The sequence below is a fragment of the Scyliorhinus canicula genome, chromosome 1 (genome assembly GCF_902713615.1).
Source record: "Scyliorhinus canicula chromosome 1, sScyCan1.1, whole genome shotgun sequence".
Lineage (NCBI taxonomy): Eukaryota > Metazoa > Chordata > Chondrichthyes > Carcharhiniformes > Scyliorhinidae > Scyliorhinus > Scyliorhinus canicula.
The window spans coordinates 282,633,965-282,659,324 of NC_052146.1; the positions used below are offsets into that span (position 1 = coordinate 282,633,965).

At 46.2% G+C, this 25,360-nt stretch overlaps 1 protein-coding gene across 1 annotated transcript in view; it reads right to left on the minus strand.

Annotated features, from left to right (window-relative positions):
• The window catches only part of LOC119974893 (muscarinic acetylcholine receptor M3-like), a 549,971-nt gene that overhangs the window by 426,384 nt on the left and 98,227 nt on the right, over positions 1-25,360 (minus strand). The gene's annotated exons all lie outside the window — the stretch shown is intronic.

A 25,360-nucleotide genomic window follows, 5' to 3' on the forward strand; every position in this document is an offset into this window, starting at 1 on the left:
GTAAAGAATGAGGGGCTGGATTCTCTGATTTTGAGGCTATGTCCGGAGGAAGTGTCTTGTTTTACAATGGTGGGGGGCTAGCAGTCATGCCATGTAAAGCTCCTGGCGTTCCCGACATAAACGGCCGGAGAATTACCGGGTCCGTGGCCGCGCATTCGCATGGTGATGACCTGAAGCGGTCGCGGTGTACAACATGGCGCCGATTGTGCATGGACCTGACCTGCTAGATAGTACCCCCCTGGCCATCCCCTTGCCATCTCTGGACCACCCCCACCAGTCCCCCAGCCCTCGCCAAAGCTCCCACTGCCATCAGCACGGCTCCTGCCCAACTGTGGTGGTGCTGAACACAGTCCGCAGCCGCCACGCAGGGTTTAGGAAAACTCAGGCCACACGCAACCCGCGCGGTCGGGAGGGAACCCGGCCCATCAGGGGCGGAGGATCAGGGGAGGGCCTCAAAGTGACGTGCTGGCGCCGTCGCAATGGCATTCAGCATGTGCCTAGATTACGCCAATTTTGAGGGGGCGGAGCATCCATAAAATGGCGCCAATCCCGATTCAGTCACAAACGGGGATTCTCCGCCCGATTGCGAATACGATTTCGGCATCGGGCAACAGAGAATCTCGCCCGAGGTATTTTAACACAACTAGCCCACCTCGGCACTTGACCACTTTGTGGTTGCCTCAGGCCTGCTTTTGGAGTTGGCGGGCCCATCTCCATCTGCTACCTGCCTCCCCAGAGTGGAAGATGTATGCTTGACAAAGAACAAAGAGAACAAAGAAAAGTACTGCACAGAAATAGGCCCTTCGGCCCTCCAAGCCTGCGCCGATCACAATGCCCTAACTAAAAAAAACCTTCTGACCTTCCTCGGTTCTTATCCCTCTATTTCCTCCCTATTCACGTATCCAGCCACATGACTCTTAAATATTGGTAATGTGAATAGCACTATGCCACCGCTTCCTCCTGACAGGGTCCTTTATACTGAGGCAGGTCTGCCGGGTCAGAGCTACCTGTCTCGGTTGCTTACATTTGGCCGAACCTGTCTTTAAAAGTGGAATCACACTGTGTAATATTACCCCCAAAAATTGGAACACATTTTGGGAAATTTGTCAGTCATCTATTTTAATGCATAATCGGTCTTAAGACCTTTGTGCAAAGAGTAAAAAAAATACATTTGAGCTGAATGCATCAATTCTTAATGCTGTAAACACAATTTCAACCCTCGGATAGTTTTTGTAAAGCTATGCCATAATACTGTCATGCAGGTTTCACTTTGCCTGGGTTTAATTAGATTCTTCAAAAAAATGTTTTCAATTCATTGCAGAAATCAATAAAAACACCTTGAAACGTCCCCCTTAACCAGTTGTCTGTTATTTGTTGAAGGGCTGATAAAGTCTCTCTAATATAGACTCCTGCACAATCTGTTCAAATTGACTTGTTAACTTCTCTTAAATAGTATAAATGACGTTGCTCCACAAAGTTCACATTCTACATTAGACCCCAGATATTAAATGGGAGACACTGCAAGTAATAATCACTGTTGGGCATCGAGGCATATAAGTACACCTTTTGAAATCGCTCAGATCCTTCCAAAAATGGGGGTCAACCTACATTGAGTATAAAATACGAGCTGCCTTGGGGGGTGGGTGAGGTCGCCATTTTGAAATGTTAAAAAAACAACACTGGTAATTCAAATTGGGTCTGAGTGTCCGAAGAGTGGCAGTCACAGTTAGATTGCCAGTCTGCTCCTTTTATCTGACCTTAGTCGGAAGCTGGATCTTCCTTGCCTGACTTTTCAATTCGGGCCTGGTGAGAAATGTGAAGCCATGCCAACTCCTAGGACTCTTCAGGGTAGGGCAGCACTGATGGGGGATGCAAAGCCACACATCCTTTTCTGGCACCAGCTGTCATAAAGCAGGTCAGTTTAAAGAGCCCATCTACTTTGAGATGCTGGGGGTTAGGTAAGTGGGTAAAGTGGGTAGGATGTATTGGGGGGTGGGTGATATGAATGGGTCAAGGAAGATGGGGTAGTCACTTGTGGGGGGGTCAAGTAGTCAGGTTGAGGGGTGCGTTGGGTTTGGGCGCAGGGTAGTCAGGAGTTTGGGAGGGTTGTCGGGGGGTGTGGGGATTAGTTGGGGTAATCACAAGGTTGGGACGGCAGTCAGTTGGTTGGAGGGTGGTCCGGGTTACTGATGGGTGACATAGGAGGGTAGTCTGAAAGGTAGTCAGCAGGGTGGGAGGCTCTCGGGAGTGATTGTGGGGTAATTGGGGGATAATTGAGGGGCTCAGCAGATTAGTGGGGGGGAGGGTATTTGAGAGGGTGGAGGGTAGTTGGGAACTCTGGAGAGTAGTCAGAGAGGTGGGGGCAAGTTGGAAAGGCCATGCGGGTAACCGGAGTGTCCCGTGGAGGGCTGGGTAGCACTTAGTAATCCTGGAGTTAGAAGCAATTTTAGTTCTCCTAGCTTTTCCTGGGAAATATACTCTGCCAGGAGAGTCAGAACCATCCGGAGTCTCCGATTTGTATCGGAGTATCAGATGGTTCTCAGTGCAGATTAATTGCCCATCGGCATTTTGACCTTCCCGGGCATTACGTGTGCAGTTCCTGCATGGGAACTTCCGATGGGTTTTCCAGCACATCTTCTGGAGTGTGTACATTCCCCCCACCGTACCTCACAGAAATTGGAAGTTTTTTCACATTAAGTGAATACGACATGGTCTATTGAATGAATTAATCTTGTACAGATACCTTTAACCACAATCAAAGTGTTTTAAAACTGTCAGATTCATTGGGCTGGATTCTCCAATTGGGAGCCTATTGTTCTCCCACCGGAGTTGAATTGCTCCAGTTTTACAATCTCATTGGAGTCGTAAAGTGGGATGCTATTCCGTATTCCTTGGGGATTCCCAGGGAATCCGCCGATCAGGTCGCCTTCTTGAGCGGGTAGTCTGAAGGCGAGCTCCCGCGGTCAGCCAACGCCCCCTCCTGCCCCCCACCCCACACCGCAAGTCAGCCCTGAACCCTCCCACCTCACACCATACAGCAGACCCCCCCCACCCCCAGATTGCCTGGCGCTCCCCGACACGCAAGTATGTCGTGACCCAACCAGCTCCCTCCCCACAGGGACCCCTGTAATAGGGACACCCCCCCCCAATTGGGACCCCTGTAATTAGGAGAACCCATGGGGACCCCTGCTATAAGAAGAACACCCAGAGGAAGCCTGTAATCGTGCTCAACCCACCGGGACCCCTATAGTAGAGAGAGGCCCACCACAGGGACCCCTGTGATAAGGAGACTGCCTCACAGGGTCCCCTGTAATAGGGAGATCCCCCACAAGGACCTCCTGCCTAAAGGCCCCCCCCCCCACCCCCCCCTCCCCCCCCTAGACCCCCTCCCAGAAAAGAGACCGCAGTCTGGAAGGTGGAGGGCAGTCTTGACAGGGGCAGTGAAAAGAATCATAGATGTACAATTTACCTTGCAGCTTCAAATGTTCATCCCTCAAAGGAGAGCAGCTGTGACATGCATCACATGTAAACATTGACCACATCAAAGGTCAAGTGCAGTGAAATCACATGCTCGAGTGATTGGGATGCACTTAGTGCTTGGAATACACTTACCGCTCTTTGATGTTGTCAGTGTTTACAAACATTGGAGTTCAACCATTGAACCATAAGGAGAGATGGTGAATCAAAGCTGAAGACTTTTGTAGAAGCTATAAATGACAGACGACTACTCGAAAACTATGAATGGCTTGCAGCTAATGGATCTGTGCAAACCAGAACAAAGAACAAAGAAAAGTACAGCACAGGAACAGGCCCTTCGGCCCTCCAAGCCTGCGCCGACTATGTTGCCCATCTGAACTAAAATCTTCTACACTTCTGGGGTCCGTATCCCTCTATTCCCATCCTATTCTTGTATTTGTCAAGATGCCCCTTAAACGTCACTATCGTCCCTGCTTCCACTACCTCCTCCAGCAGCGAGTTCCAGGCACCCCACCCTCTTGCCTCGTACATCTCCTCTAAACCTTGCTCATTCTCATTCTCCAACATCGCCAATTACCTGACTGGTCTGTACTTTGGATGAGTCCAAACTGGTCTGGTAAGGTTGATTTTTGATCTGTGGTCATTTTAAAATCAAAAGTATTGTAAAGCTTTAAATGCTGATAGGAATTCCAGGATGGCATTGCCATATAGTTCTTCACAATGAGGTGTCCCACGCTTGTTAGTTTTGGCGGGCTCCTGCAACAATGGCAGTCACAATTTTTGTGCTTTAAATTTTCAGCAGTGATTCCCTGCATTGACCTTTCCAGGGTCTTCCCCACATATGTTTTTTAACGGCTGATATTTTTTCGGGTTTCTTGATCTGATTTAGAGCTCAGCTTCCATGAGTTCAGGCGCCGACCTGCGGGCCGGGCGGTTTGCAGCGCTTTTTAAAATGGCAATTCTAACTGCTGCTGACTTAAAAATGTTTTGGAACTTATTCTGGCGCAGCACCTAAGATTATTCTTTGCTCGCCCCTGCTAGATCTTCTCACACATAAACTGGTCTTCCATGGGATTCAATGGAGTATTCTGCTGCAGTCTTGAGGTTTATTTCTGCCGACTGCATCCAATCTTGCTCTGGAGCTTTTCTGTGGCAATCTCCTTCTGCAACTTCACTTCTGATGGTTTTTGTCATGTCAGAATGCTGCACTTTCAATTTTCCTGGTCTTACTTTTCTTCATCAGCTTCTGTGCATTTTTCTGTTAGCTGTTGCCATGTTGGTGCGATGCCATTCGTTCTGAGTCTTGTACAGTTCAGCAGAAAGTGTTTATGAACTGCTTGCAACCATATACCTTTATGCAGTACATGGTCTAGGTCAGTGTTCTTCAAACTTTTTCTCCAGGGACCCATTTTTACCAACCGGCCAACCTTCGGGACCCAACCCGGATGACCTTCGCGACCCACGCCGGCTGACCTTCGCGACCCACCATTTTCTCTTACCTTGTTTGCTGCTGACATAAATGGAGAAAATGGTTTTGGGTCCCTTATGCCCTCCCTCACGCTCCTCCAATGGAACCTGTTGGATGAAGGTGAAGCCTTCCGGTGTCGGAACGTATGGAGTCTCCATCTGTCTGAAGTTCTGAATGTTTTTCCTGTACAATTTTATCAAATAAACCCCCCCCCCCTCCCCGAACTTGTTAAAAAAATGTAAATAAAATGAATAAAATAAATGAAAAAAATGAATAAACCCCCCCCCAAACTTGTAACAAAAAATAAAATGAATAAAATAAATGAAAAAAATTAAAATTAAATGAATAAAATAAATGAATAAAAACCACTACAGAACACTACAGAAAAGCTGCAACCGATTAAATAAATAGCGGGCGCATGCGCCCCAATTATCGTGCGCGCATGCGCAATGTGGCCGAATGTTTTTAACATGTTTGCGGAATGTGCATGCGCGCCGATCATCGTGCGTGCATGTGCAATGCTGCTGAATTTTTTTTTACATGTTTCCGGCCACTTGCAGCCGGCGTTATGAAAAGCAATCCTCCCGACACCCACCCACGATCCACCCGTGGGATGCGCCCCCGACTTTGAAGAACACTTGGCTAGGTGTAAAGAAAACAAAGGTAGTTTTAAGAGATTTATATTTGTAGTGGTAAACCTTTAAAAAGGTATCTTTTTAAGTGGGTTTAATTTAATGTTTCTGTGCCTGGGAGGATAATACATAGAGTTAAATTCATGCTGGACAAAGCTGTTTGTATGTGTGAAGGTTGGTTTCAATTCCAACTGTGATTCTATTGTGCTTAGAGAGGGCTATGATGTGAAGAGTAAATGAACCAGCAGTGGTTGTTTAGAAACTGGGGCCTCGTAAGTTACAGAATCTTTTAAGTTTTAATTCAGCTAATTTGATCGCAGTTGGAGACAGGACCTCAAGAGAGTGAACATCACTCAACTCTGCCATAAGAAAGATTGGACAAGACGTGAGCTATAAAGAGGCAGGTTTCCTAAAGTACAAGTTACAGTCTAGATAACCAGGGAATTAGGACAGAAAGAATGTTTCAGATGACTGAAGTTAAGTGAACAGAGACCAAGTTCAGAAGAATTCAAGGAAGAGTGAACAAAATGTTCTAACTTGAAGAGACAATTGCAGTAATTAGATTTAAAATGGAGTAGCAGACTCCAAAGGTAAATCCAACGTTTGATGCTATTTTAATACAGTCTGGGAATCGAGTGTTAAAGCAATTGTGAATAGTTTGTACTGCAGTCATGATAAGGAAATCCTAAAATGGGTTGGTGTATAATCCTGGACTGAGTTTGCTGTTAAAATTGGAGTGGAAGCTTTGTTTAAAAACGTCATTTGGAAAACCTGGTTTGGATTTCAGAATGCAAACTGCCAAGGGAAATAATTTTAATGATAGTGTATTTTGGGAGTGGAGTTTGGAAACTCTAATGTGACAATCATCTTCCCGTCCAGTTATAACATCAACTAGGATAATATAAGCTAAGACCTGACTCTATGTTTGCCTTTACACACATTTCTGTCCAGTACAATACTGCCACCTGGACTCGGATTACATGTTTCTTCACATCGCACTACGTGCGGTACTGTACTGAATGCCATGTTAACCCTTTCTATGCCAGACTCAACCACCTGTGTTTTTATGTGATATTTATCTATACCAGGACATCATGGAATTAACTTGGAAATCCACAGAAACCCATTGAAATTAACACAAAGTTACCGGAAATGTATCTACCCAAATGTTGTTGTTGGACACATTTGCAAAACCAAATCAGAAACACAAGTTGCTTAATGGGTGCGTGAAATGCCACAGAAAATATCAAAAAATGACTTTTCATGAACTCTTTGCTCCATGAGATCTGTCTATCTGCATTCATTCATTAATTCTATCCAGATGGATTCAAAAAAATGCAAATGACGCAGAATGATGCTCAGTGGAGCACGAAAAGTACAAACAGTTGCAATCTTCTTTAATTATGCTTTTGCTCAGAATCTATTAAAATCCTTATTAATACTCCTCCATCATGCCAGCACTGTATTCCTAATTAGTTCTCATTTCCTTCCACTGATTGATGAACCCTTGCTTGTATAATTGGTAGTTAAAGTTTTCTAAATAACTAGAAATATTTAAAAATATAAACTAAGTTTGCTGCATCAATAATGTTTCTTTTGAGTCACTGGTTCCTCATCACAATATAATTTTGAGATTTTCCCTACACATGGATGAACCCAGTCAATTTTAGAACTCTAGATTTTTCCTCTTGACTTAACCCTTTAAACGCCAGTGGCATATCTATTGGCGCAAAGATTTAAAAAAAAAATTAGAGTGCCCAATTAATTTTTTCCAGTTAAGGGGCAATTTAGCATGACCAATCCACCTACTCCTGCACATCTTTGGGTTGTGGAGGCGAAACCCATGCAGACATGGAGAGAATGTGCAAACCCCACACGGCCAGTGACCCAGAGCCGGGATCGAACCTGGGACCTCGGCGCCGGGAGACAGCATTGCTAACCACTGTACTACCGTGCTGGCCTATTGGTGCAAAGATAACGGCTATGTTATTATGAGACATGAAGAATCTTGTTGTGGCATTAAGGGTGCTGTTGCTGGCTGGAGAGCTGGCGAGAGACCCACGCTGCCTTGTTTTGGGAATGCCCACCAAACTATGTGCCAATCAGGCAGTGACAAAGTCAAGGGCCGTCCCTTTGAATCAAGACCCTGGGGGTGGAAGTCCGGTCGATTGAGAGCTGCAAGCCAATCAGAGGCCAGCTGCTCTTGGGCTCAGCAGCGCCATGGGGAGGTGATGGCTGCTGCAGAAAAAAAAGCTACCAGAGTCCCAGGATTGCAGAGTGACCAAGACCAAAGATAAGGAATGTGGGTTGGGAAAGGGAAGGAGAGGGTTCGCAGTGTGGGGATCATGGGCAAAGGGGTGTGTGGGTTTGGCAGCAATGACACTGAGGGCATGACTCTCAGTGTGTCCCTTTCTCTTCTCAACATTCAGTCCCTCAATCAGAATAAATAGGGATTTGTTATTTTTTAAAATCAAAACTTTATTATGAATACAATATTAAACTATTTAACTTCACACCCAATAAGAAGAGCTTATAATCACCCTTGAAACACTTCTAAGCAATTTCTCATTAAACAACAAGAAAAGAAACATACAACTCTCCATCTATCTTAACATGAGCATGACAGAGAATAACACTTGCTTTATAAAACAGATTTGGCTCCTGTTAGACCCCCTTCATATTCTGACTGAATATCTTCAAAACGCTAGTGCATCTGGCGTGTTTCAGTTTCTTCCTTGTCCCCAGACAAGACTTCTCTGCTTTAAATTTTTTACTCTTTTATAAGTATCCTACTGTGAGAGAATTGTGGACTCAGTGTCCGACACGTCAGAATTCACCTCTTCTTTCTCCAAACCCTTCTGCAAAACTGGCTCTCTAAAGCTTTTTCCAAATGTCTGTCTGTGTCCCTTGGCTCTACCCAGCAATTACATTATCTCCTCAAGTTGAAAAACAAATTAGCTCTGCAGACTGAAAGTACCTTAACTCCCCAGGGACTTTTCCCAGTCAAACCACAGTCCATTAGCCCAGACTGAAAACCACATTCCTTTGTTCAATTTCACCTTCTGGATCCTCAAAGCTCCCAGGTGTTTACAAAACAAAATCCTTCCTTAAAAGCACAACCACTGCAGTCAGACAGACTATAAACCAGGCTTTTAACTATTTAGTGGGCAGCACGGTAGCATAGTGGATAGCACAATTGCTTCACAGCTCCAGGGTCCCAGGTTTGATTCCCGGATTGGGTCACTGTCTGTGCGGAGTCTGCACATTCTCCCCGTGTGTGCGTGGGTTTCCTCCACAGTCCAAAGATGTGCAGGTTAGGTGAATTGGCCATGCTAAATTGCCCTTCATGTCCAAAATTGCCCTTTGTTTTGGGTGTGGTTACTGTGTTATGGGGATAGGGTGGAGGTGTGGGCTTGGGTAGGGTGTTCTTTCCAAGAGTCGGTGCAGACTCGATGGGCTGAATGGCCTCCTTCTGCACTGTAAATTCTATAAAACCCTTAAATTGTCCCAATATTTAGAAGCCATAAGACATAGGAGCAGAATTAGACCGCTCGGCCCATCGAGTCTGCTCCGCCATTCAATCATGGCTGATATTTTTCTCATCCCCATTCTCCTGCCTTCTCCCCATAACCCCTGATCCCCTTATTAATCAAGAATCGATCTATCTCTGTCTTAAAGGCACTCTGTAATTTGGCCTCCACACCTTCTGCGGCAAAGAGTTCCACAGATTCACCACCATGTGGTTGAAGAAGTTCCTCCTCATCTCTGTTTTAAATGATTGTCCCTTTAGTCTGAGATTGTGCCCTCTGGTTCTAGTTTTTTTCCACTCGTTGAAACATCCTCTCCACATCCACTCTATCTAGGCCTCGCAGCATCCTGTAAGTTTCAATAAGATCCCCCCTCATCCTTCTAAACTCCAACAAGTACAGACCCAGAGTCTTCATCTGTTCCTCATACGACAAGCTCTTCATTCCAGGGATCATTCATGTGAACCTCCTCTGGACCCTTTCCAAGGACAGCACATCCTTCCTTAGATACGGGACCCAGAACTGAAGTGTTGGGCACTGTGGACTTGTGAAGCAGACATATGCCACCAACACTGAAGAAGGTTCAACACTATTTTATTAACTACTTATGAAATAATAGACATACGATAACTGTGGGTTTACACGATGCTAGTTTAACTAGAGGCCTGTGCCTGTCCGAACCAGTTGAATCCCTCAGCACTTGGTGTGAGTCTGTACTATACTTGACGAGCTCCTGTACTTCTGAGAGGCAGCATCCAGAATGAGCGGGAAAAGTGATGCCCTCTGCCTTTATAGTGCATGTGTTCTAACTGGTGATTGGCTGCGGTGTTGATGCATGTTGATTGATCCTAGTGTATGCCCATCAGTATGTGTCTGCACCATGATATGCTGGTGTATATTATGACAAGAACTGCTCACAATACTCCAAATGGTGTCTGAGCAGAGCCTTATACAGCATCAGAAGTACATCCATGCTCTTGTACTCTACCCCGCTCAACATGAATGTCAACATTGCATTTCACTTCTTAACTGTCAACTGAACCTGCATGTTAACCCGAAGAGAATCTTAAACAAGGACTCCCAAGTCCCTTTGTGATTCGGATTTCCTAAGCATTTCCCCATTTATAAAATTATCTATGTCTCCATTCCTCCTTCCAAAGTGCATAACCTCGCACTTTTCCACATTGTATTCCATCTGCCACTTCATTGCCCACTCTCCCAGCTTGTCCAAGTCATTCTGCGGCCCCCTTGCTTCCTCAATATTACCTATCCCGCTTCAGATCTTTGTATCATCTGCAAACTTAGCAACAGAGCCTTCAGTTCCTGCTTCCAGATCATTAATGTGTATTATGAATGGTTGTTGTCCCAACCCCTGAGGCACACCACTAGTCACCGGCTACCATACTGAAAAAATAAATATGCCTAAAATCCTCCATTTATCACACTAGAGAACTTTGAACTTTGCAGTACCTGCTTCAGTCTGTCTGACTAAAACTAACACCGGAGAGAAAAGGTACAGCTACTGAAAAGGTCAATGATTGGGTTGTGAACAGTCACAAAACTGTTATTTTATTTCCATGCAGCCATGTCCATTATCTTAGGACAAGAGTTCAGATAATACTGATGCGTAGATAAAAAGATTGCCCTCCATGTTCTGTGATGAACAGAGAACCGTTCCATTGCCTGGAGTATAATTCTGCTCCATGACTTGTGATAGATGCAATCAGCTAAGTTTTTCAGACAGGAGCTGGAGCAGATGGCTGAGTAAGATAATGCAAAATATGTCAGCATAAAATAATCAGAGCTATTTGAAAAGACTGTCTTGTGTAGCTTGCTATTTGAAAAAAAATGTTGAAAGTTATCCCGCCATCTATCAGTTTAAAAATCTTTCCCCATGAAAAGAGAAGTTAATGGTTTGTTAAAGTAACCTGGCAGTTTTACAAAGGGCATTGTCTTTGACAATCAATTTGGACAGATTCTCTGACTTCACAAAGGCCGGAATACTCCGATCATCGGGATTCTCTTTTCCCGCTGGCAACGCACTCCCGCCTGTGGGTATCCCAGCAACATGGGGGAGCCACAATGAGAAATCCCATTGTCAAGCGGCGGGAAGAGAGAATCCCAACATCAACTAACGGTGCGCGGCCAGGAAATACGCAGTTGGGGGAACGGAGAATACCACCCTCTGTTTTTGATGCCACCTGTCCAGTAAAAAGGGGCAGTATCTCCTCCAAAATAGTGAGAATGACTCACTGCCAATTCGCCCGCCATCTTCCCTAGGGCCTAGTGTATAGCGGATAATCTGAGGGCCTGCCTGGGTGGGCAAGGTTCATTTTAACAAATAAATCAGAGCCCTATGACATTTGAACGCCAATTGCCATTTGAGAACAGTATTGTGGTTATTACGTAGGCCGAATTCGACCCAGAAGCTGATTGCCGAACTCAAAAGGAGCACTAAGGTAAATTTAACCCTATTTTGTGTGGGTGGAAGAGAAAGTGTGCTTCTCCAAAATCTAGAATATCACCTTGGGCTACTCCAGGACCCCTACCAACTCTGAAACCTGCCCCTCCTTCCTACCTCAGATTTCCTTCCGTTTGTGCCTGGTACTGAGACTCCAGGAATCCTATCTGTCTGGATCTAGTCAAGCACAAAGATTAGCTGGCTGTATAAGATTTTCTGGCTGCATAGTATTTTGCCAACGTTCCAATACTTTTGGTGGCAATTCATATTAAATTGCTCACTGTACTAGAAATAGGAAGTTCCCCACTGAGGCACTCACCATCCTGACTTGAAAATATGTTGCTGTTCGTTCAGTGTCGCTGGATCAAAATCCTGGAACTCCCTCCCTAACAGCACTGTAAGAAAACCTACACCCACATAAGCAGCGGTTCAAGAAGACAGCTCACCATCACCCTCTCAAGAGAAATTAGGGATGGGCCCAGCCAGCAACGCTCACAGCCCAATTAATTAATTTTAAAACCAGTGGCACAGAAACAGGTAGGAACATAGGAACATAGGAATTAGAAGCAGAAGTAGGTAATTCAGCCCTCCCAGCCTACTCCGCCATTCAATCAGATCGTGGCTGATCCCTTCCTCATCTCAAATCCTCCTCCTTACCTGTTCCCCATATCTCTTTAACGCATTTTAAAATCAGAAAAATATCAATCTTCTTCTTGAAACCATTTAATTATTCATACTCCACTGCACTATGGGGCACGAGTTCCACAAATTCACCACCTTCTGCGAGAAGTAGTTCCTCCTCATCTCAGTTCTAAATCTACCGCCTCTCAATCTATGTAAGTTCTACTATAAATTCTATGATTCTATATCTGTGACCTTTAGTTCTAGATGGCCCTACAAGGGAAACATTTGTTCTACATTTACTTTATCAGTCCATTTTAGTATTTTATACACCTCGATTAGATCCCCTCTCACCCTTCTAAACTCCAGTGAGTTTAAGTCCAAACGGTTTAATCTCTCCTCATACATCAACCTTTGCATTACCAGAATCAATTCTGGTAAACCTTCTCTGAACTGCTCCCAATGCCACCACCACATTCCTTCCTCAAATAAGGAAACCAAAAAGGCCTTCGACAGAGTCGAGTGGAAATACCTCATAGAGGTACTGGAGCGGTTCGGGCTTGGAACAGGGTTCACCGCTTGGGTAAAGCTCCTGTACAACGCACCCATGGCGAGTGTACAGACCAACAATACCAACTCCCAATACTTCCAGCTGCACAGGGGCACCAGACAAGGATGCCCACTGTCCCCGCTGCTGTTCGCACTAGCAATTGAACCGCTAGCAATCGAGCTCAGGGCAGCAAAAAATTGGAGGGGGATCCGAAGGGGAGGTAGAGAGCACAGAGTCTCACTCTATGCGGATGATCTGCTCCTCTATATCTCGGACCCACAAAGCAGCATGGACGGAATCATCGCGCTCCTGAAAGAGTTTGGAGCCTTCTCGGGCTACAAACTCAACATGAGCAAAAGTGAGATCTTCCCAGTACACCCGCAAGGGGGGGGGGGGGCAGCACTAAAGGGGCTGCCGTTCAATCAAGCCCGACATAAATTCCGCTACCTGGGGATCCAAATAGCCCATGACTGGAAAGGGATCCACAAATGGAACCTCACCAGCCTGACGGAGGAAGTTAAAAAGGACCTGCAAAGATGGAACACACTCCCGCTCTCCCTCGCGGGGAGAGTTCAGACGATCAAAATGAACGTACTGCCCAGGTTCCTCTTCCTGTTTAGATCCATTCCGATCTACATCCCCAAGGCCTTTTTCAAAGCGCTGGACAAACTCATCATGGCGTTCGTATGGGGTGGTAAAAATGCTAGGATCCCAAAGAAGGTCTTACAAAAAACAAAAACCAGGGGAGGGCTAGCCCTCCCGAATCTACAATTCTACCACTGGGCAGCAACAGCCGAGCGAGTAAGGGGATGGATCCAGGAGCCAGAGGCTGAGTGGGTGCGTGCGGAGGAGGCCTCCTGCATGGGAACCTCCCTCCGGGCCCTCGCCACGGCAGCACTCCCATCCCCACCCAAAAAACACTCCAGCAGCCCAGTGGTGACAGCCACCCTCCAATCCTGGAACCAACTGCGGCAGCAACTTGGCCTGACCAAAATGTCGAACAGGGCTCCCATCTGCAACAACCATAGGTTCACACCAGCACTGACTGACGCCACCTTCAAAAGGTGGAGGCAGGACGGGGGGACACTGACAGTCAGGGACCTATACACGGACGACAGGATCGCAACACTGGACGAACTGACAGAGAAGTTTCAGCTAGCTGGGGGGAACGAGCTACGGTACCTGCAGCTCAAAAACTTCCTACGAAAGGAGACAAGGACGTACCCACAACCGCCACGACAGACACTACTGGAAGACCTACTGGACGCAAGTATCCTAGAGAAAGGGAACTGTAGTGACATGTATGACCGACTGGTAGATAGGGACGACACCGTACTGGACGCAACAAGAAGGAAATGGGAGGACGACCTGGGGATGGAGATAGGGTGGGGACTCTGGAGCGAAGCACTGCATAGGGTCAACTCCACCTCCACGTGCGCAAGGCTCAGCCTGACGCAACTAAAAGTGGTACATAGAGCCCACTTAACAAGAACCCGTATGAGTAGGTTCTTCCCGGAGGTGGAAGACAGATGTGAACGGTGCCAAAGAGGCCCGGCCAACCACGCCCACATGTTCTGGTCTTGCCCCAGACTCGTGGAGTACTGGACAGCCTTCTTCGAGGTTATGTCCAAAGTGGTGGGAGTGAGGGTGGAGCCATGCCCGATAGTGGCGGTCTTCGGGGTTTCAGAACAGCCAGATCTATTCCTGGGGAGGAGGGCGGACGCCCTTGCCTTTGCCTCCCTGATCGCCCGCCGTAGAATCCTGTTTGGCTGGCGGTCAGCAGCACCGCCCAGAGCTGCGGACTGGCTGTCCGACCTCTCGGAATCTCTCCAAATGGAGAAAATCAAATTTGCCATCCGAGGGTCGGACGACGGCTTCCACAGAACGTGGGAGCCATTCATGCAACTGTTCCGGGACCTATTTGTGGCCAATGTACAAGAGGAAGAATAGTCGGGGGAAGGTAGCGGGAGGGGCTACAGGTTCGGTACGGGGGTTCGATGGCTAGCTAAGGCCCAAAACCAAACTAAATAAACATGTTGGGGGGGGTGGGGGCGGGCGCAGTTACTACTACGAAGATGCTTACCTGTAAATATGTATGTTAATTTTTGCGTGTTTGTTTGTTGTTTTTTTTTTTTTTTTTTTTGTTCTTTTTCTCTCCTAACAATTTGTAATTTGTTCAATATAAAATATGAAAACTGAATAAAAACATTTATAAAAAAAAATAAGGAAACCAAAACTGGACACAATACTCAGGATGTGGTCTCACCAATACCTTATGCAATTGTAAAAAGCACCTCCAATTTTATACTCCAGTCCCTTTACAATAAACACGGACATTCCATTTGCCCTTTTAATTACACGCCATACCTGCTGACTGACTTCCTGCGATTCATGAACAAAGACATCCAGACCCCTCTGCCCAGACACATTTTGAATCTGCTTTCCATTTAGATAATAATTTCTATTTTTTCAGCCAAAATGGATAACCTCACACTTATCAACAATAAACTCCATCTAGCAAGTTTTGGCTCAATCTCCTAGCCTGTCTGTATCCATCTGCAAAACCTTTATCTAATCTTCACTGTCTGCTGTCCCATCTATCTTAGTGTCATCTGCAAATTTTGCTGTTCCACTCTGTCCCTGCTTGCAGATCATTTATATAGATTGTAAACAGTTAAGGTCCGATGACTGACCACTGCGGCACTCTGCTAGTTACAGTTCACCTGCTAGAGAAGGATCCATTTATCCTGATCCTCTACTTTCTGTCAGTCAGCCAATCCTCAATCCAATCTAGTACTCTACCCACAATCTCCTGCAAACTCATCTTCTGGATCAGTCTTTTATGTGGCACTTTGTCAAACACCTTCTGGAAGTCTAGATATACCGCATCCACAGGTTCCCCATTATCCAACTTTTCTGGTTACATCCTCAAAGAACTCAAGAAAGTTTGTCAAGCATGACTTACCCTTCATAAAATCACGCTGACAATGGTGGATTGAGCTTTGTCTTTCCAAATGTTCAGTTATCTCCTCCTTAATGGTTCATTCCAGCAACTTCCCCACCACAGAGGTCAAGCTAACCGGTCTATAGTTTCCTATTTTTTGCCTCTCTCCCTTTTTGAATAGGGGAGTCACATTAGCATGTTTTCAATCCACTGGGAGCCTTCCCGAATCCAGGGAATTCTGAAATATCATAAGCTATGCATCCATCTCTGCTGCCATCTCCCTTAATACCCTAGGGTGCAGGCCATCAGGTCTCGGACACTATCTGCCTTTAATCACATTAGTTTATTCAATATGTCTTCCTAGTGAGGGTTATTGCATCAAGTTCCTCTGCTTTAACTGTAGTTTTTGGAATATTTTTATTATTTTCTACCATGAAGACAGAGGCAAAATATTGGTTCAGTGCCTCCGCCATCTCTGTGTTCCCCATTATTACCTACCAGTATTGTCCGCTAAAGGGCCAACATTTAGCTATTTGCATCCTCTTTATATACTTACAGAAGCTTTTGGTATTTGTGTTTATGTTTTCTGCTAGTTTCCTTTCATAATTCATCTTAGCACTTCTGATTTTATTTTTAGTCACCTTTTTCTGAACCTTAACATTCTCCCAATCACCCAGCTTACCATTAGCTTGTGCAGTAATGTATGCCCTAGTTTTTGCCTTTATGTCTTTCTTGACTTCCTTGTTTAGCCATGGAATATTTTCTCCCTTTTACAATTCCTCTTCCTCTCAGGAATATACCATAATTGAGAAGTATTTGCTATCTCCCTGAACATCCGCCATTGTTCCTCAACTGTCATACCCTCAATTATTTGTGTCCAGTCTATGTGGGCCAATTCTTTCCTCAGGCCTGTATAATTACCTCTGCCCAATGCTAAAACTCTAATACGGCACTCTGTCTTCTCTTGCTCAATCTGAATTTGAAATTCTAGCCACTCCTTCCAAGGGGATCCTTAATGTCAAGACTATCCATCAATCCTCCTTCGTTTCACAATAAATCAAAAATAGGCAGTTCCCTGGTTGGCTCCATAACATATTGCTCGAATAAATAATCCCTCATACACTCTATGAAATCGCCCTCGAGGCTACTGATTAATCCAGTCAATATGCATGTTAAAATCACCCATGATTACTGTTGTGCTCTTCTCACAAGCCCTCATTATTTCTTGGTTTGTGCTGTGCGCCACTTTGGAATTATTGCTCGGGGGCCTGTAACTTACTCCTAACAAGGAGTTTGTTCCCTTATTTTTCATTTCCACCCAAATGGATTCAACATTTTGACCCTTAGTACCAATATCATTTCTTAATGCAGCCTTGACCAGTGAAGCAACTCCACCCCCTGTTCCATCCAATCTATCCTTTCTGAATACTGCGTACCCTTGGACATTCAACTCCCAGGCTCGGTCCTCCTCCAACCATGTTTCAATAATCCCCACCAAATCATACCCATTGGCCCCTATTTGTGCCATCAGCTCATTCACCTTATTCCGAATACTGCGTGCATTTCGGTACAAGGTTTTTCAATATGTCCAACTGATTTGTCTTTCCCTTGCAGGATTTTCTTGTGCACTACGCTTTTCACACATTTCATTTCTCCATTTCTGAATTTCGAATCCCTCTACCTGCCTCACTCACGGTCGCACCCTGCTGCCCCTGACCACTGCCTTAATTTGAGGTACTTAACCTATGGGTTGTAACTGCTCCTGAAACAAAGTGCCCAGGTAACTCTGTTCCTCCTGGATTTGCGTCTCTGCTGCTCTCCTTGTGTTATTTCACCGTGTCTCCGCCGCTCTCCTCGTGTTATTTCACCGTGTCACCGCCGCTCTCCTCGTGTTATTTCACCGTGTCTCCGCCGCTCTCCTCGTGTTCTTTCACAGTGTCGCTGCCGCTCTCCTCATGTTATTTCACCGTGTCTCTGCCGCTCTCCTCGTGTTCTTTCACCGTGTCTCCACCGCTCTCCTCGTGTTCTTTCACCGTGTCTCCACCGCTCTCCTCGTGTTCTTTCACCGTGTATCTGCCGCGCGCCGTGTTCTTTCACCGTGCCTCCACCACTCTCCTTGTGTTCTTTCACCGTGTCTCTGCCGCTCTCCTCGTGCTCTTTCATAAGAACATAAGAACATAAGAACTAGGAGCAGGAGTAGGCCATCTGGCCCCTCGAGCCTGCTCCGCCATTCAATTAGATCATGGCTGATCTTTTGTGGACTCAGCTCCACTTTCCGGCCCGAACACCATAACCCTTAATCCCTTTATTCTTCAAAAAACTATCTATCTTTACCTTAAAAACATGTAATGAAGGAGCCTCAACTGCTTCACTGGGCAAGGAATTCCATAGATTCACAAACCTTTGGGTGAAGAAGTTCCTCCTAAACTCGGTCCTAAATCTACTTCCCCTTATTTTGAGGCTATGCCCCCTAGTTCTGCTGTCACCCGCCAGTGGAAACAAACTGCCCGCATCTATCCTATCTATTCCCTTCATAATTTTAAATGTTTCTATAAGATCCCCCCTCATCCTTCTAAATTCCAACGAGTACAGTCCCATTCTACTCAACCTCTCCTCATAATCCAACCCCTTCAGCTCTGGGATTAACCTAGTGAATCTCCTCTGCACACCCTCCAGTGCCAGTACGTCCTTTCTCAAGTAAGGAGACCAAAACTGAACACAATACTCCAGGTGTGGCCGCACTAACACCTTATACAATTGCAACATAACCTCCCTAGTCTTAAACTCCATCCCTCTAGCAATGAAGGACAAAATTCCATTTGCCTTCTTAATCACCTGTTGCACTTGTAAACCAACCTTCTGTGACTCATGCACTAGCACACCCAAGTCTCTCTGAACAGCGGCATGCTTTAATATTTTATCGTTTAAATAATAATCCCGTTTGCTGTTATTCCTACCAAAATGGATAACCTCACATTTGTCAACATTGTATTCCATCTGCCAGACCCGAGCCCATTCACTTAACCTATCCAAATCCCTCTGCAGACTTCCAGTATCCTCTGCACTTTTCGCTTTACCACTCATCTTAGTGTCATCTGCAAACTTGGACACATTGCCCTTGGTCCCCAACTCCAAATCATCAATGTAAATTGTGAACAATTGTGGGCCCAACACGGATCCCTGAGTGACACCACCAGCTACTGATTGCCAACCAGAGAAACACCCATTTATCCCAACTCTTTGCTTTCTATTAATTAACCAATCCTCTATCCATGCTACTACTTTACCCTTAATGCCATGCATCTTTATCTTATGCAGCAACCTTTTGTGTGGCACCTTGTCAAAGGCTTTCTGGAAATTCAGATATACCACATCCATCGGCTCCCCGTTATCTACTGCACTGTTAATGTCCTCAAAAAATTCCACTAAATTAGTTAGGCATGACCTGCCTTTAACGAACCCATGCTGCGTCTGCCCAATGGGACAATTTCTATCCAGATGCCTCGCAATTTTTTCCTTGATGATAGATTCCAGCATCTTCCCTATTACCGAAGTTAAACTCACTGGCCTATAATTTCCTGCTTTCTGCCTACCTCCTTTTTTAAACAGTGGCGTCACGTTTGCTAATTTCCAATCCACCGGGACCACCCCAGAGTCTAGTGAATTTCGGTAAATTATCACTAGTGCATCTGCAATTTCCCTAGCCATCTCTTTTAGCACTCTGGGATGCATTCCATCAGGGCCAGGAGACTTGTCTACCTTTAGCCCCATTAGCTTGCCCATCACTCCCTCCTTAGTGATAACAATCCTCTCAAGGTCCTCACCTGTCATAGCCTCATTTCTATCAGTCGCTGGCATGTTATTTGTGTCTTCCACTGTGAAGACCGACCCAAAAAACCTGTTCAGTTCCTCAGCCATTTCCTCATTTCCCATTATTAAAACTCCCTTCTCATCCTCTAAAGGACCAATATTTACCTTAGCCACTCTTTTTTGTCTTATATATTTGTAAAAACTTTTACTGTCTGTTTTTATATTCTGAGCAAGTTTACTCTCATACTCTATCTTACTCTTCTTTATAGCTTTTTTAGTAGCTTTCTGTTGCCCCCTAAAGATTTCCCAGTCCTCTAATCTCCCAGCAATCTTTGCCACTTTATATGCTTTTTCCTTCAATTTGATACTCTCCCTTATTTCCTTAGATATCCACGGTCGATTTTCCCTCTTTCTTCCGTCCTTCCTTTTTGTTGGTATAAACCTTTGCTGAGCACTGTGAAAAATTGCTTGGAAGGTTCTCCACTGTTCCTCAACTGTTCCACCATAAAGTCTTAGCTCCCAGTCTACCTTAGCTAGTTCTTCTCTCATCCCCTTGTAATCTCCTTTGTTTAAACACAAAACACTAATATTTGATTTTACTTTCTCACCCTCCATCTGTATTTTAAATTCCACCATATTGTGATCGCTCCTTCCGAGAGGATCCCTAACTATGAGATCATGAATCAATCCTGTCTCATTACACAGGACAAGATCTAGGACCGCTTGTTCCCTCGTAGGTTCCATTACATACTGTTCTCGGAAACTATCGCGGATACATTCTATAAACTCCTCCTCACGGTTGCCTTGACCGACCTGGTTAAACCAATCGACATGTAGATTAAAACCCCCCATGATAACTGCTGTACCATTTCTACATGCATCAGTTATTTCTTTGTTTATTGCCTGCCCCACCATCTCGTTACTATTTGGTGGCCGATAGACTACTCCTATCAGTGACTTTTTCGCCTTACTATTCCTGATTTCCACCCAAATGGATTCAACCTTATCCTCCATAGCACCGATGTCATCCCTTACTATTGCCCGGATGTCATCCTTAAATAACAGAGCAACACCACCTCCCTTACCATCCACTCTGTCCTTCCGAATAGTTTGATACCCTCGGATATTTAACTCCCAGTCGTGACCATCCTTTAACCATGTTTCAGTAATGGCCACTAAATCATAGTCATTTACGATGATTTGTGCCACCAACTCATTTACTTTATTCCGAATACTACGAGCATTCAGGTAAAGTACACTTATGTTGGTTTTTTTATCTCTGTTTTGAATCTTAACATCTCCAGTTTTATTCCTTTTGTTATTACTGGGCCTATTCACTGTGCTCCCCTCAGTCACTGTACCTTGTACTGTCGTCCTTATGGATTTCTGACTATGTCTTCTCTGCCTTGCACTTTTCCCCTTACTTCCTTTTGTTTCTGTCCCTGTTTTACTACCTTCCAACTTCCAGCATTGGTTCCCATCTTTTTCGTGTTTTTTCACCGTGTCTCCACCGCTCTCCTCGTGTTCTTTCACCGTGTCTCTGCCGCTCTCCTCGTGTTCTTTCACCGTGTCTCTGCCGCTCTCCTCGTGTTCTTTCACCATGTCTCTACCGCTCTCCTCGTGTTCTTTCACCGTGTCTCCACCGCTCTCCTCGTGTTCTTTCACCGTGTCTCTGCCGCTCTCCTCGTGTTCTTTCACCGTGTCTCTGCCTCACTCCTCGTGTTCTTTCACCGTGTCTCTGCCGCTCTCCTCGTGTTCTTTCACCGTGCCTCCACCACTCTCCTTGTGTTCTTTCACCGTGTCTCTGCCGCTCTCCTCGTGTTCTTTCACCGTGTCTCTGCCGCTCTCCTCGTGTTCTTTCACCGTGTCTCCGCCGCTCTCCTCGTGTTCTTTCACCGTGTCTCCGCTACTCGCCTCATGTTCTTTCACCGTGTATCTGCCGCGCGCCGTGTTCTTTCACCGTGTCTCCGCCGCTCTCCTCGTGTTCTTTCACCGTGTCTCTGCCGCTCTCCTCGTGTTCTTTCACCGTGTCTCTGCCTCACTCTTCGTGCTCTTTCACCGTGTCTCCACCGCTCTCCTCGTGTTCTTTCACCGTGTCTCTACCGCTCTCCTCGTGTTCTTTCACCGTGTCTCTGCCGCTCTCCTCGTGTTCTTTCACCGTGCCTCCACCACTCTCCTTGTTTTCTTTCACCGTGTCTCCGCCGCTCTCCTCGTGTTTTTTCACCGTGTCTCCGCCGCTCTCTTCGTGTTCTTTCACCGTGTCTCTGCCGCTCTCCTCGTGTTCTTTCACCGTATCTCCGCCGCTCTCTTCCTGTTCTTTCACCGTGTCTCTGCCGCTCTCCTCGTGTTATTTCACCGTGTTTCCACCGCTCTCCTCGTGTTTTTTCACCATGTCTCCACCACTCTCCTCGTGTTCTTTCACCGTGTCTCCGCCGCTCTCCTCGTGTTCTTTCACCGTGTCTCCACCGCTCTCCTCGTGTTCTTTCACCGTGTTTCCGCCGCTCTCCTCGTGTTCTTTCACCGTGTCTCTGCTGCTCTCCTCGTGTTCTTTCACCGTGTCTCTGCCGCTCTCCTCGTGTTCTTTCACCATGTCTCCACCACTCTCCTCGTGTTCTTTCACCATGTCTCCGCCGCTCTCCTCGTGTTCTTTCACCGTGTCTCTGCCGCTCTCCTCGTGTTCTTTCACCGTGTCTCCGCCGCTCTCCTCGTGTTCTTTTACCATGTCTCCGCCGCTCTCCTCGTGTTTTTTCACCGTGTCTCTGCCGCTCTCCTCGTGTTTTTTCACCGTGTCTCCACCACTCTCCTCGTGTTCTTTCACCGTGTCTCCGCCGCTCTCCTCGTGTTCTTTCACCGTGTCTCCGCCGCTCTCCTCGTGTTCTTTCATCATGTCTCCGCCGCTCTCCATGCTCTCTTTCAGTGTGTCTCTGTGATTTCGGCATCAGAACTGATTCTCCGCCCAATCGTGTTTCCTGATTTTGCCAGCAGCCATTGGAAAAAACCCGCCCCCTACCTTGGGATCTTCCTCTCATTCTATGATCTACTGCAAACTCTGAATTCTTTCAACTCTGGCTTCTTGTGAATCTCCAGTCCATTCAATAACGAATTGTCAGCCTTTAGTTCCCCCCCCCAAATCCTTTCCACTGTCACCTTCTCCTCCATTCACACTTTCTGATAAACCTTCTCCCCAATAAATATCTCCTTCTTTGGCTCAGTTCCATGGCACTTTTTGTCTGCTTACTTCTGTGAAATGCCTGGAGATTTATTTTCTATGTTGAATTCACCATGTCAATGCAAGTTGTCAAATAAGATAGAACATTCACTAAATGCCATTTTCAAGCAGTTTGCTGTTAAACCAAGTGTGTTATCAGTTTTCTTTTTAACACAGAGACCATACTTGCGGGTTTTAGGTTTTGAAACTCCTTCTTGAAGTCATCAGAAAAGCGGACCGAAATAATCTAGAGTCAAGAAGGTCTCAAAAGGCACAAAGGCATGACACATTCTTTACCCTTACCTTTTGGTACATGTAAACGTTTGATTATCTCTTGCTGTATGAAACCCTGTGCCCATAAAGCTGTGGGGTATTGGGGTTGGCGGAAGAAACATGCTTGTCTTCTGCTCACCCAGTAGTAGTGTCTGCGAGCCCACTGGGATCCTTTGCAACTCTAAAATGCATTGTGACGTGATAAATGCACCAATGATCCAAGGCCACAAAAGATGAACTATTCTCCTTTGTCCTAAGATTGCAAGTTGGAGTTTTGTCCAGTCATTGCTCCCAAGCTCTATTTATAACACGTATTCATTTAGTGCAACAATAACTTCACAACTTTTTATAGTGAATAAGGCTGATCAAGGTAATGGCCCTACTTACCCTGAGCTCGTTTGCTAGGATTGCTTTGGTTTGGAAATGAATCAACTATCATTCAGTTGCCACGTGTGTGGTATAAACAGTAACGCTACCAATGGTCTATTCCAACATAAACTGAGCACTGAGCCCAGACTGAAGACGTTCTCCTGATTACTGCATTAAATGAGAATAACACGAGAGTGCAGCGAAAGCCGAGATGAATGGTGTTACCTTTCAAGTACATAAAGGCAGTGCGGCGACAGTCTGTGTAAACACTGAGCTATGAGTTTTCAACATATTGCTATAAATAGCCACGATGTAAAGAGAACAGTCAAAATTGGAAATCAAAAACACAGAAAATGAGCGCCCATCTTCTGAAAGATGGAAGGCAGACTGCCGTTCCAGGCCAGATCCTTCATTAAGATTGGAAACATTAGCCCGCCCTTTTCTGTATCAGATGCGACTGATATATTTTCACCGATTGATGTATTTATATTATCTAATCTATGATATCATTGCTGTCCATGCCACTTCGGCAGGCAATAAGACATCACAACGATCACCATTCGTCAATAGGCTGTTCTATCGCTTCCAATCTAATTTGAGGCAGGCTGCTCCAAAACCCACAGTGGTAGGGTCTAACTCAATCTTCTTTCTTAAAGCACAACTACCAGACTGAGAGCATCTGTAAAGAGGATCGTGTCATCACTGGTTAATAAGCAGCTTAATGTCAGCTACACAAATGTGACTTTTTTGGTGAGTAGCCTGATCAGTCTAATAATAATAATCTTTATCAGTGTCACAAGTACACTTACGTTAACACTGCAATAAAGTTACTGTGAAAATCCCCTAGTCGCCACACTATGCCACATGCAAGAGGGGGAGGTGAAGCAGTTGTGGGTAGGTACGGCTCCAAGGCGTGCAACCAGGTCGACAGGCACAGAAGATGTTCAACCACGATCCCAGGAAGAGGATTGTAGCCAGTGGTTAGGACAGAAAATAGTGGGCAACTTGGAAGTCAAGGTGATTGCGACCGATGTGGAGGAAACCACCTTTGCAAGGATATCGCGGCAGAGAGTTTATTTGTTTTCAATGCAATAGGAGGGGCCATACCAAGCAGAATGTGGCAAAAGAAAAAAAAAAATCAAGTCATGACTCCAGCGAACAAAGAGGAGAATTCAGATGAGGAACCAGGGGCGAAATTCTCTGACCCCCAGCAGGGTCGGAGAATCGCCTGGGGGCGGCTAAAATCCCGCCCCCGCTGTGGCAGAGATTCTCCGCCACCCGGGAAGTGGCGGGGGCAGGAATCTTGCCACTCCGATCGGAGAGGCCCCTGCGGTGATTCTCCGGCCCGGATGGGCCGAAGTCCCGCCGCTGGGAGGCCTCTCCCGCCGCCGAGGTTTAAACCACCTCTGGAACGGCGGGCTCAGCGGCGCGAGCAGGCCCCCGGGGTCCTGGGGGGGCGGGGGGCGATCGAACCCCGGGGGTGCCCCCATGGTGGCCTGGCCCGCGATCGGGACCCCCCGCTCAGACTGCGGGCCAGTTCCCTGGCTGCACTATGTTCTTCTGCGTCCGCCATGGCCTCCACCATGGCGGAGGCGGAAGAGAATCCCATATCGTGCATGCGCCGGCAGTGACGTCAGCGGCTAGTTGCCGCTGACGTCACTGCCGGCGCATGCGCGGACCGGCGAAAGCCTTTCGGCCAGCCCCGCTGCCGGGGGCGCCGGTTTTTTGCGCCAGTCTTCTGGTGCCAACCGCTCCGGCCCCCCAAAGGTGGGGAGAATTCAAAGGTGAGAATTCCCCACCTTTGGTGAGGCGCGACTCCTGAGTGCTTGGCGCCACTCCCCTACTCCGGGACCCTCCGTCACGCCGGGTAGGGGAGAATGCCGCCCCAGAAACGGACAGACTAAATATGGTGAAAGTGTGAAAAACAGCCCCAATTAAAATGGTCCTCACAGTAAATTAGAAATGAAGGTTGACACTGAGGCGTCGGCCACATTTGTGGGTGAACAAACATCCAATATCT